This window comes from Alligator sinensis, unplaced genomic scaffold (assembly GCF_000455745.1).
Source record: "Alligator sinensis unplaced genomic scaffold, ASM45574v1 scaffold703_1, whole genome shotgun sequence".
Taxonomy (NCBI): Eukaryota; Metazoa; Chordata; order Crocodylia; family Alligatoridae; genus Alligator; species Alligator sinensis.
Window position 1 is genome coordinate 1120861 of NW_005842461.1, and position 12373 is coordinate 1133233.

Here is a 12373-nt window from a genome sequence, read left to right on the forward strand (position 1 = left end):
TTGTCTTTGTTTTTTATTTTGTTTTATGGAGCTTCAGTAAAGCGCTGATGGACAGTGCCATAGCAAATAAATTTGGTGCCCATGGCAAAGCACACAATGACAGCCCACCCTCTGCACCTACAGATCCGGGGGGGGGGGGGGCAAACCCCCCCCCACATGCCCCAGGGCTTGAGGCTCTGTCCCACACCCTGCCCCAGCTGGGCAGTGCCTGTTGGCACCCCTTTGCTTCGGTGCCCAGGGCAGTTGCCCCACTTGCCCCCCACTTGCTATGGCACTGCTGGTGGACACAGAGGAACAGGCCTCAGAGAATAAATTTAGCATTCATGAAAGGCAGTGATTGCCCAACCTTGCGATTTGGATGCCTGTCCATTCTTTTCACATGAGCCATCTTCAGATGGGCCAGAAATAAACCTCAAATTCAAACCTGTTTCCTCTTCGAGTGGGAAGGTTGCAAATTGGCCACCACCATTTTGTTCTCGGTTGAGACCAGAATAGATTGTATACTAATTCCTATTTGAATATGGTCAAAATCTCACATCTGAGATTTTCATCAGCATCTGATAAAGTAAGTTGCTGCTTATGAAAGCTTATGCATATCTGTTTTAGTTAGTTGATAAGATGCAACACTGCCCTTCCTTTTGCTGGATACTCAAAATAATCACTGATTAGATCATATTGTTGGGACAAATTTTTTAGAAGCACTGAATCCAGATGCAAATCTAGCTCTTTTAGAGTTTAACCCCAGAGAGCAAACTGTAGAACTAAGCCTAGATTTATTAGGCTCTTCAAGCTGTATCCTCAGTATCCTTCTCAGTCCTGTCAGTCAGAGCCTGGGCCATCAATGATTATTAGCAGAATCAGTCCCTGAGAAGTAAAAGACTCCACACCACTTTAATATCCCTATGATCTAGGATTAAATGTGGCTAATTCATTTTTTTCTGTTTTTCTCCTTAGTTTGTGGGGAATTCTTTTACGGTAAGGCTATATTTCCTTTTTCATTTTCTGTAATAATTCATATTGCTGAAATAGCCCCTTGCTAGAAGAAAGTTCTATTTTCAGTCAGTCACAAAGTGATGCTTTTATTTTTACTTAATACGATTTTTAAGGAAGAAAATAAAAACAAATGTGAATAAGGAGAATCTATTCCAGATATTTTTATTTATTAATGGCCAAATTCTTTTGCTTAAAAGAAACCTGTATAACACCTTGATTGTATTACTACTTTATATTTACTGGCATAAATAAACCTGCAGCTTTGCTGCTAGAAAGGCAGCTATTTTAAAGATGGCAAAAAGTCAGCTCCTGGATGGTTGGTTTCATTTAACAGGGCTTCACATGAATTTATGAACTGTTCTGTAATGTCTTCTGCCTGCACCGAATGGCAGATTTTAGGCAGAAACCCAATGTATGTTTAGCTAATATATAACAAACATAGTATTTACATGGTCTGTGGACTCTATTAGGAACCCAGAATGGTCACTTTCTGAGTTTACTGTTATTAAAGTACTTTCCACAGCAACCAAAATAGAGTGTTCCTTGCTCAGAGAAAGCCAGTAGTGTTTGTGTGTGTGTGTGTGTGTGTGTGTGTGTGTGTGTGTGTGTCCTTTATTTTAAAATGCCTTTAACAAAACTTTTGACAGTTATCTTATTTTCTTCTACTGCGAGGGTGACAATATAGTTTAAGATATTGTTTCCTGACTGTAAAGGTGCCTTGTGGTTTTTTTAAGAATATTTCAGAGGCTAAAGAAATTCTGCTGCAAACACAGAATACCAGTTCATTTCTTAAGCAATAAATGGCAAGCAGGGTGGTGCTGAATAAGCATGCTTATATGGAATTTCTCGTTGAAAAGCCCACTAGTTAGGCCCTATAACACTTCAGTTGATATTTCTACAGTGCAAACACGATAGTGAAAATTAAGTTGCCCCAGCAAATTCAGTTTAAGAGAAATTTGTTATGAATAAAATGCTGCTGCTGGCCTTAGAACATTGAATTTATCCACCAAATAATATCTTAGAAATACCACTTCAGAAGAAATCAGCTCTAAATAATTGATAAATTTGGTTTGTTTAGAAACCTTTTGACCCCTGTAATAGAAAGTAAAAACACATTTCAGTTATTAAAGTCACATATATTCCCTCTGGTAGGGGAAGCTTTTAATTTTAAGCTGGGCTCTGTTGGGGCCATTTGATAAAGCTTGGAAAAACCTTTTCAACTGCTGCTGGTGGATTTGGGTCAGCTTCCCTTGGGAAAATGGCAAAAGATAAATTTGTAGCTTTTCATAACACATAAGAAAACTTCAGAGATTTTAAACATCAAGACCTATTGGAACTGAAAGACAGACTTTTCTCTTTTGTTTCTCCCCCTCCCCCTTCCTCCTCCTCCTTTTTCTTCTTTTTCTCTCCAAAAGGACTTTAAATTCTCTTGTTGTTGTAATTTTTTTTTGAACTATGAGGCTATAATGTTTTGGCCTCTCTAACTACATAACTAGTGCTCCTTATTTAAAGGAGATTTATTCTTAGATAGAAACAGCCTCAGTGGTGATTTTGTTTCCAAAATCTGCCATTTCAATACAGAGCTTTTAAGCCAAGAAAAACATTTAAAAATCTCTCACCACATTTTTCGTACCATACTTAAACTTTGCCTCTTTCAGATTCACAGATTTGCATATGTTAAGATACAATTTAAGGACATGTTGTCTAAATTATAATAATAATGTATTAATGCTGAAAATGCTAAGAGGATCCCAAGAATGCCCCCAGTCTTGCCATATCATTTTTATATGAAAAAATAGTGTTGGGATTTAATGCTTATGAAAGATGCCAGAGTAAGAGCCCTGAAAACATCTAACAGTTTAGCCATCCACTTGTGCATAAAGTAAATACTGCAAAGGCAACAGCAGTACATGTGTCCCGCATGCCACCACATGAATCTTAACTATGTGGGACAACCACTTGTAGTTGAGCTGGTTGTTCAGGTGCCATGTCGCTTCAGTCTTCAGAACCTGTAAGTGCCAATTCCAGCTTGCTCCATGTAATGCAAATGTGTGTCCATCATGAATTGGACAGAACCCACCAAATTCACTTACCACCACTAAATAGTTTAGGTAGGAATGACTTGAATTCGTCGCCATATTAGAAGAAGTGGTATAGAAGAGAAAAGGTTGCATATTGTATTGCCAGCTCCAGAAACATTTAATTTCTGTCCTCATCTTCTTAAATAAAACCAAACACCCATCTGCAATACAAATGTACAGTTGATCTCATTAATATTAGTACATAAATTGAACCAATGGTGAAGCTGGAGAACTAGATAGATATGATTAAAATAAATGAGCTTTGGGGCAAGGGGTTGCAACAGAATTTCTTAGTAAATATGGAAATATCAATTGTGAAATTACAAAAAAAAAAAGATAAATTCTTGCAAAACAAGGCAATGTGTGCTACCTTCTACCACTCATCTGACAATTTCCTGTTTTGCTTAAATAGAATATGTGAGAAGGATGCTGCTTCAAGCTGGTGAAAACAACACTCTCTTTGTGAAAACAAGGCTTCACTGGGCAGCAAAAGATTTCTTTTTGCCTTTTAATGCTTGGCTGCTATTCCCAATCCAGGTCTTTTTATGGCACAGACTTAGTAGTAAATTATTAAAAGGACCTCTACTGGATATGCATCTGTGCAGGCAGAAATGATGTGTGTACATGCATGTGTCTTTTCCGGCCGGGTGCAGTTGCTTTGTGTGTACTTTAACAATTCAAAGATCTGCATCATTTTAATCAGATAACAATTGTATTTGAACAGAAAGCTGTGTGCACAAATTTCACCCCACACAAATGGAAATCAACCCTTGAGAATCTGCCTCCTGGAGGGTTTGTATGCATGGACACGTTTGCATGAAATAAGCTAGGAGGTGACTGTATAGTCCACTCACTACTCCATGGTTACCCTCGATGTGGACGTTTTTAAAGCAGAATTTTACTTCCCTTGGTGCATCTAAAGGCAGTTTTTAGCTGTACAAGTGGCATTTTTGGCACTTACATGCAAGTAAGTAGAAATTTAACTTCCCCTGCAGTGTGGACACATAAGCAAATACAAAGAGACTAGGCATGCACAGTGGGCTACACACTGGCAGGGTAAGTAAATGGCTACATACACACCCCCAAGTGTAAGTCCAGGAAAAAGAACAGGGTGGGGCAGGACCCTTCCAAGTTTTCACCTCAATAACTAAGTGATTAGGGCACTCACCCAGGGAGACAAAGACCCCTTCCAAGACAGCATCGCTCTCAGAGAGCCATACACCATACAGCTTGTCCTCTTCTTCCTGGTCCCACTTACTGCCTCTCTTGGCTGCCAAAACAGACACTGGAGAGGAAATTTGATAGTGCCTAACCCATAGCATGGTGGTACAGCACTGTACTGACATGTCAGAAAGATGTAGAATCAAATCTCTTCCAGCTGAGGGAGTCTTAGAGCTCTTGTTTTCTGGGCAAGTGCCCTAACCACTCAGATACTCGGGCTAAAACATGGGAGGTCCTTCTACAGAGTCTAATACATTCTGGGGGGAGGGGTGGAGGGTTGGCCAGCTCTGCTTTTCAGACTTTTAGAAGTAGGTACACGTCAAAAATAGTTGCATGTACATAGCTGTAAATGTACCCAGGCAATGTACAGCTTGTTGTATATGCTCAGTTTATATACACATGCTTCTGCATCCACACTAGGGGGCAAATTGAATCACCTATGTGCCAGAAATGCCACTTACACAGCTAGAAAATTGTCATTTAAATGCACAGAGGGAAGTGGAATTCTACTCTTAGTGTGCAAGAGATGCAAGGTAGCTTACTCTACTGTCATGTTTTATACCAAAGGTAGAACATATTACCAGTCACTGACTGTACCTTAAAGCTAAGTACAGACAGTCAAAAAGCCTGAGGCTGAATCAATTCAGTCTTTGCAGGTTAGTCTAAGCTGCAAAGATTAAACTGAGAAACAACTAGACACGCATTCACTTTTGTTTCAGGAAATGCAGCCACATACCTGTAGTGGCTCATGCTAGAAGCCATAAAGCACAACTCTCTGGCATGTAGCCAGCATGGACTGTGTGTTTGCTTCCTCTTCCTGCTGCCCTCAAGGTCTCTGGGTTTTGCAGTCGAAACTTGCAGCAACAAGACTCTGTGGGGTTGTTCATCACTTCCTCTTTTTGCTTCCAGGTACCTTTGGGATTTTTAGTCTAAAGTCACAGCCAACAGTAAGTTTAGCAGAGCAGGGCAGCTATGTACCCAGGGGAAGAGGGGATTAACCCCCCTCCCTGGCCCCAGACCACCCCCCTCCTCCTTGGCATCAGACCCCAGTCAGAGTTTGCCTGAGGGGAGTACCTGCCAGCCCCTCTCCCCACTGCCCCCACTTTCTCTGCTGGAGCAGACAGCGCAGCCCAGCTCAGGGCTGCAAAGCATGCTAAGATGCTTGGGGGCTGTTATTTAATTTGAACCAAAAAGGGGTCTATGACAGAAGTTTCATAAACTGGTTTGACCCAAATCAGTTAAGTCTGATACTACTTTCAACCAGGTTTATCTTAAACCAGTTTCGGCCATTTTGAAACTAGTTTATGCACACTGAACGTACATTCTTACATTCTGTTGGAGGTTTAAACCAGTTTCTGATGGCTTAAACTTCTGTTACACATAAGAGAGCCAGCCACTATACTAAGAGCCAGCCACTATACTGAGTATTACTCACCTATGTGGCTTAAGTGTTAAAGTACAATTTGATCCCACCCTGCTCAAGCCCCTGAAAAATTATTAGTACAAAAACTGGGTGAGTCCTTACTCTCCTTGCTAGTTGTTGTGACTAGGTACATCTACATGAGACGCTACATCACTGTAGCAATGAGCTACACTGATGTAGCTCATCACTACAGTGATGTATTGTTGGCAGGCTTGAACCGTGATACTGATGCTACTGCACAGTAGGGTTAGAAACAACCCACGCACTTCTGGGACTGTATAGTAATGGTGGTTCCTACACAGTTATTTAGTACTTGCTAAAGCAGTTAGTACTTGCTAAGGCAAGTACTAAATTCATGTGCAGTAACAACTGCGCAGTCAGGCACACATGTAGACATGCCCACTTAGTCCTCAAGCTAAAATGACAGCATGTTACAAATGTAGATATCTCAGTGGTTTTTCAAGAACTCTTGTAGTGTAGAATAGGATTGCACTTAGGTCTCTAAGTCCATTTCAGTACCTTGGAAGTAGACTATGATTTGGCCTGAAGAATCCACATGGAGAGTGAGCATGAAATAACATATATACTAAAAAGTCACCACTTAACTTTTTTTATGGAACTTGCTCCAGTAGGAAAGCCCAGAATATGTGGTGTTTTGCATGTGCAGGCTTGGTAGGAAAATAATAAAAAATATATATTTTTATTCAGTTTCCTCCTTTGGTTATGCACTGTGTTGTTGTTTCCTGTGCTACCAATCTAGCACAGGACCTCCTTCTGGATCTTCATTGTAGCCCTGATGTGGGATGTTACCATTCTTCAAATACTAGGCTAACAGAAGAAGCTTACAATAATAAATAAATTAGGAGATTCTCAGATCAAAATTACTTCTTATGATGGAATTCTGTACAGAGGATATTATCATATTACAGCTAGTGGTCTTATCAAGCATATCAAGAAATCCTACACATGATCCACAGTGCCCTTCCATTATACAAAAATTAAGATCAGAACCAGGATTATTCTGGCCAGGAATATAGCCATCAAAAATAAAGTATCCATATTTGAAAATAATAAATATAGGAAAATGAATGCAAATATGTGAAATAATAAATATGGGGAAATGAATGCAAATGAAACACTGAAATCACATGAGATCCATAAGGCACAGGGGTCCATGCTTGTTAGCGGATTATTTCTCTTGCTTTTTTGTGTGTGAGAAAAAATTGAGCTATTGCACAACCCATTGATGTAACAATGTAATGACATTGTAAATCACAGTTTGCTCATCACAGGATTTCAGATGAGTTAATAACAGATAATTACACACAATTCATGAGCATCTCAGTTCAACAGTTCTCGTTGATATTTTAGTTTAGTGCACCATTACAAAGCCCTTACTATGAACATCCAAATGCATTGGGAGACAAGTCACTACAAATAGAAAATAACTTGATTAGGATCACTACTTTGGAGACTTAGGGGAAGAAGGGCAAAAATCTTATTGCCAACATCTAACAAGCTTTCTGAACTGAAAATCATTAACCCAAAAATAGTTGCAAAAGAACTATAAAGCAGCCAGCTGGAACAGAAGAAATACTCAGACAAAAATGCCAAATAGCTACCTGAGCAGCAAGTGGGAAAGAATTTCTGATTTTAAACAGAAAGGGGCTACCAACTTTCCAAGAGCTGAAAACATGGTCATATCTCAGAACCACCTGAGTGTTGATATCACAGGAGAAACAGAACACCTTAAAACCTGAATAGACACTAGCTCTCTGTTTCTTGCGGTCAGTCAAACACTGACAATGAAAAGTTCCAGAAGTTGCAAAGACAGGATCCAAGTGGTGGATCTACTTTAGCAGCTAAGTGGGTCCCAATGGAGAGAACTGCTTTAGAAATAAACTGGGAATTGGTGAGAAGGATATTGGGGTTCAGAACTGTAGTGATTGATAATAGTCCAATACCCTGACTTCCCTCTAAGTGGCTTCTATTTGTGTATTGTGTTAATCAATTTGAGCATCAGTTTATGGTGCTCTAGTTTTAGTAGGTTTTACTAACTGAATTTCATGCTCAACAAAAAAATGGTTAGGTATAACAGAAACCACTGCAAGCAGTAAATACTGAATTCTGCCACATGATTCTTTTTCTGCAACAGGGATCAGAAAATAAAGACAATAAGCAATCCTCCAAGCAAGGTGGCTTCAGACTTTCTACTCCAGGGTCTGTTAGTATGTTTTATTAATTGGCAACAGGAGGAGCGAAGTACTTTGTAGCCTCAGTTTGACTCCTCATCTAGTGCAATACAGATGACTCCTGCTGAGCCTCTGAGCAGTGAGAAGCTTGGGCTCTTCCCTGCATGGGGAGAATGTCAAGTAGGAGGAGGCACACATGCTCATGGCTTGATGCAGTCTGCCATACATGCAAATGCTTTGGAGAAGCATCTTGACTCTTGAACCTTTTAGAAAATTCTGCAATTAGGGGCTGGTTTCCACTTTTTTCCATCAACCAAATAAACTGACTTTACACCGTCATAAAACTGGTGTGATGCCGTAAGGTGATGTATGTCAGCTTTTGCAGGTTTGAATATGTAAAATTCAAAATAAAAACACATAACACTGGACACAAACCGCCCCCTTCCCCCCAATTTTTAAAACATGACTTAAGTTACAGAATCAATCATTCAAAACCAAGGAAATGGCATGTTTTCCATTACCTGTGTAACCATAGGTTATGGACAGCTGAACAGATTTAAATGGAGGGTAGGGTAAGACCTACCCCACATCAGCTAATTTAGGGTTGCCACTGTCCAGGTTTAAGTAGAATCTAAACTAGCATACTCTACCCCTACATGTAACAACTGCTAAATTACCATATTTAATTTCCACTTACCATGAGATAAGCAGACACACAACTATTACAGTGGAGTAACCAATGCACAGTAAGTCTCACCCCTTCATTTTAACTCCCTGTGAATTGTTTGGCTGTCACAACCTTAATTCTTCCCCCTTGTACACTGAAAGAGGCAGAGTCCTATGGGAAAAAAAATAGTATCAGCTAACATAATTAAGAACTGTCTCAATGCATACAGACAAAGGGCTGAAATAAAGTTACACAAGCAACTATAAATCTTACATTTTCCTGAGCACAAATATAGGAGAATGAAAACAGCCAGTTTTATCTCTTTATATTTCATGGAATTTCATGGGACATGGAAAAGGTGCTTCTGGAATTTGAAGAGATTCCCCCTACCAAATGTCAGAGACCTTCAGCAAGTGAGTCTTAGTACTAGCAAATATGAACCTGAACAGAGCAGTCACTACCAGCTGCCTCTATAATAAGTTAGTGAAAACTCTTTATTAAAAACTCTGGGGGAAAAAAGCACCACGCCTGTTCTGAACAAACATACCTTTAAACTTGTCATTGAAATAGTCCAAATTTGGGTATGGAGATATATATCCTGCACATTAGATAGCAAGCATGAAAGCAACCATGAAAGTGGGCATGGAGGGTTTATGCGGGAGACTGAAAATTAAATGTTTGGGAGATGTGGTTGCCATTATGCATGAAGTGATTATAGTAAAGAAGTCTGGTTTGTTCTGCCTGGGTAGCATCCACTTATCAGAAGCAGGAAATGGCATTTTAGATCGGAACTGTAGAATGGTTGGGGGGTGGGGGATTTATGAGAGAGATGCTGCAGGGGCATAACTAGTTAATGATTATTGACATGCCTATGGCAGTGAAGAATTTGGCAGGGACAGGGAGAGAGAGAGTGATTCTCCTTTCCCTCCCACTCAGCCCTCCTCCCTGCGCCCCAGATTTGGAAAACATCTCAAAAAATCAGATGTGAAAGAGATTTGTCTTGGGACATAGTCAGAACTGACTTCTCTGCATACAAAAGAGATTTGGAAAAGAAGGAAGGAATGGTGGTAGAATTTGCACCACATTATCATGTGAGCAGAATAAAACCCCTTCCCCTACATATTGTGGGATAGGATAGTAATTCCTATCTGGATTGGGGTGTTACTTCCCATTTGAGAAGCCTAGCCACTTGAGAAATTATTGCTATTGTCAGATGCAAGTTTTCTATAGCCTTTCTTTTCTGATGCTTGATGTGTTACGGTTTGGATTAAGTATGGAAAGAGCATCCTTAACGCATCCATTATTAGAACCCTGCAGACAATGAGACATAAAAATTTCAAGAATTGGAGGGACAGTGTGTTTTGTGTGTCACAGTTTGTTGTGTTCAGCATCCAGACGTATCACAAACACAGTGACAGCTTTGAGGATTAAGTTATCAAATGAAAAGACAATAGTAGCTAATAGATACTTTTATATGCAGGAAATTGAATATAATATCACTTTTATTCACTTTTTACAAATAAAAAAGAAGTAAAAACTAATCAGACATTTAGCTATTAAAAGTTGCCTTCATATTAATCTTGGGATTCTTTTTGCATTAAAGTGCATATTATGGGACCCTAGAAACATGTTATACTTTTTAAAAATTCCAATAATAATACATCAAATGAAGGCAAAAATATTAATTTCAGCAAAGCATTCATTCTGATACATACCAAAAAGTAAGGAAATGCAAAAACAAAGCAACTTAAGAATATATTGTTTTAAATTATATATTAAAATCTTCAATTGGAATTGTGAATTTAGTCATTTTCATCTTAGCTCAGTCTTCCAAACACCCTTTTCTTTTTCCATGTTACAATACTTACAGTGTAGTTTGGATTACTATAATTAACAGGTTAAACACATAAAAACATTATTTTTTCCTTGATGTGTCTCTAGTTCCTTTAAATTGTTAGCATTAATGCAGAATAATAATTTCTTCCAAAAGGGAAACAATTGCCATGGAGTTTTTATTGAAGGTAATGTGTCTTTTTTCTGTAACATCACTGGTAAATTACAAGTCAATAAAACAATGTAACGGAACTTCTATCTTCATGAAAAATATCGTTTACAAAACTGTGTGTTAACTTAAATATAAAACATACACTCTACCTATGCATACAGTATAGTCTACGTTGTCAAAGGAATATGTGGAGAACCTTTTGAACCTAGTACCACAAAAAAAAAAAATCATTTTCTAATCTAAGCAATTTCAGTTAAAAAAACCAAACCTAACACTATAGAATAAATAGGAAAATGTTCTATACAATTCTTTTGTGCTTGTATAAATTAACATCGTTCCTATTTTGTTTCCTTCACCAAAGTGTATGCCATGTGGCATATTCACAGATATTTTTTAAAAATTGCATGCCATGCTGGTTATAACATAGTTAATGTACCAGCTGCAATTAACAGGCTGTCAAAGGATCAACTAACAACTGCTGATAAGCTTCATTTAACTAATTTGAGATGTGGAAGTTTGATTTTTTTTTCAGGAAGGTAGCTTGTTTCCTTATTTCCTGTCAAGTGAGCCAACTCCTGTGACCTGTAGTTAAAAGGGCTCTTTGTAATTAAGGCAGTGAGTCTCCAAGTGAACAGTTCTCACAGTAGGAGGAAAAAAGGGGGATGCATGATGCTGCTTAACTAACTAATCGGAGCTCAGCCAATCCATTCCCCTCCAGGCTGGTTAGTGCACCATGAGCCTTAGAATCTCTTCCTCCATTGGTTTCTTGTCCATTTTATGGACCACTGAGTCTATTAAGATCTTGGTCAGTGGCCCTATCAGAGGGTAGGGCTCTCTTTTTCAGTGACTGCCCATAGACAACCAGAAACTGATCAGCCGTGTTATATCAATAACATTCTCACACCAGGTTGTGTAAATTGATCTTTTACAATTTCTCTCAGTGACAGTCTCTGTAACCAACAAGATAAATCATTCCTCCTGTGGCTTTTTTATTGATTGCTGAGACCTGTATAAAAATTACACTGTTCAAGCTGTGAAGTGAACATCCTCATAAAAGAAGACTTTCTATTTACAATCAAAATATGTTTGGGTCCAGATCAAGTACAGATTTACTATCCCAGAGCCATGAGAGTTCCAGAATTTAACTGAGACACAGAGCATTTAGAAAGTAACCCACATAAACTTTTAGAATACAAATGGTGTACTTCAAAACCCCAAGTGAAAAAAGCTGCAAGCTTAGAAAATCTTGTTGAGGTAAAGGCAGTCATAATAACAAACCATCTGTTAAAAACAATGATGCATAAGAAGCACAGCAACAAAATCAACCAGGGTATTTTTTTTGCAATTGCTTGTACAAACACTAACACAAATTGCTTTTTGATACTATTTTATCACCCATGCAATTTTTTTTAAAATGGAAAAATAAGATCTGAGAGCTCCTTGCTTCTTTTTTGCTGGAAAGAAATAGCCTACAATTTTGGAAGATGAGGTATGTTTAATGTAATTTTTGAGAAAGTAGTTTAAGGCTGATGTATAGTATTGGCAATACTCTTTTAATAAAATTACAAAGATAAGAGTAATTTGCCATAAAAAGTCTTTTTTTGTTGTTGTTTCTTCAGAAACTCTAGAGTGTTTGATTTTTTTTTCTTAGTTTCCATTGTTATATTCAAATATTCACGAAATCCCCTGAATCTATTGTTACCAGTACCAGATGCTGATGTAATTTGTAGTGGTGTCAATCATAAATAGCTCTGTTGAAATCAAATAAATGATCCCTGTGTAAAACTAGAA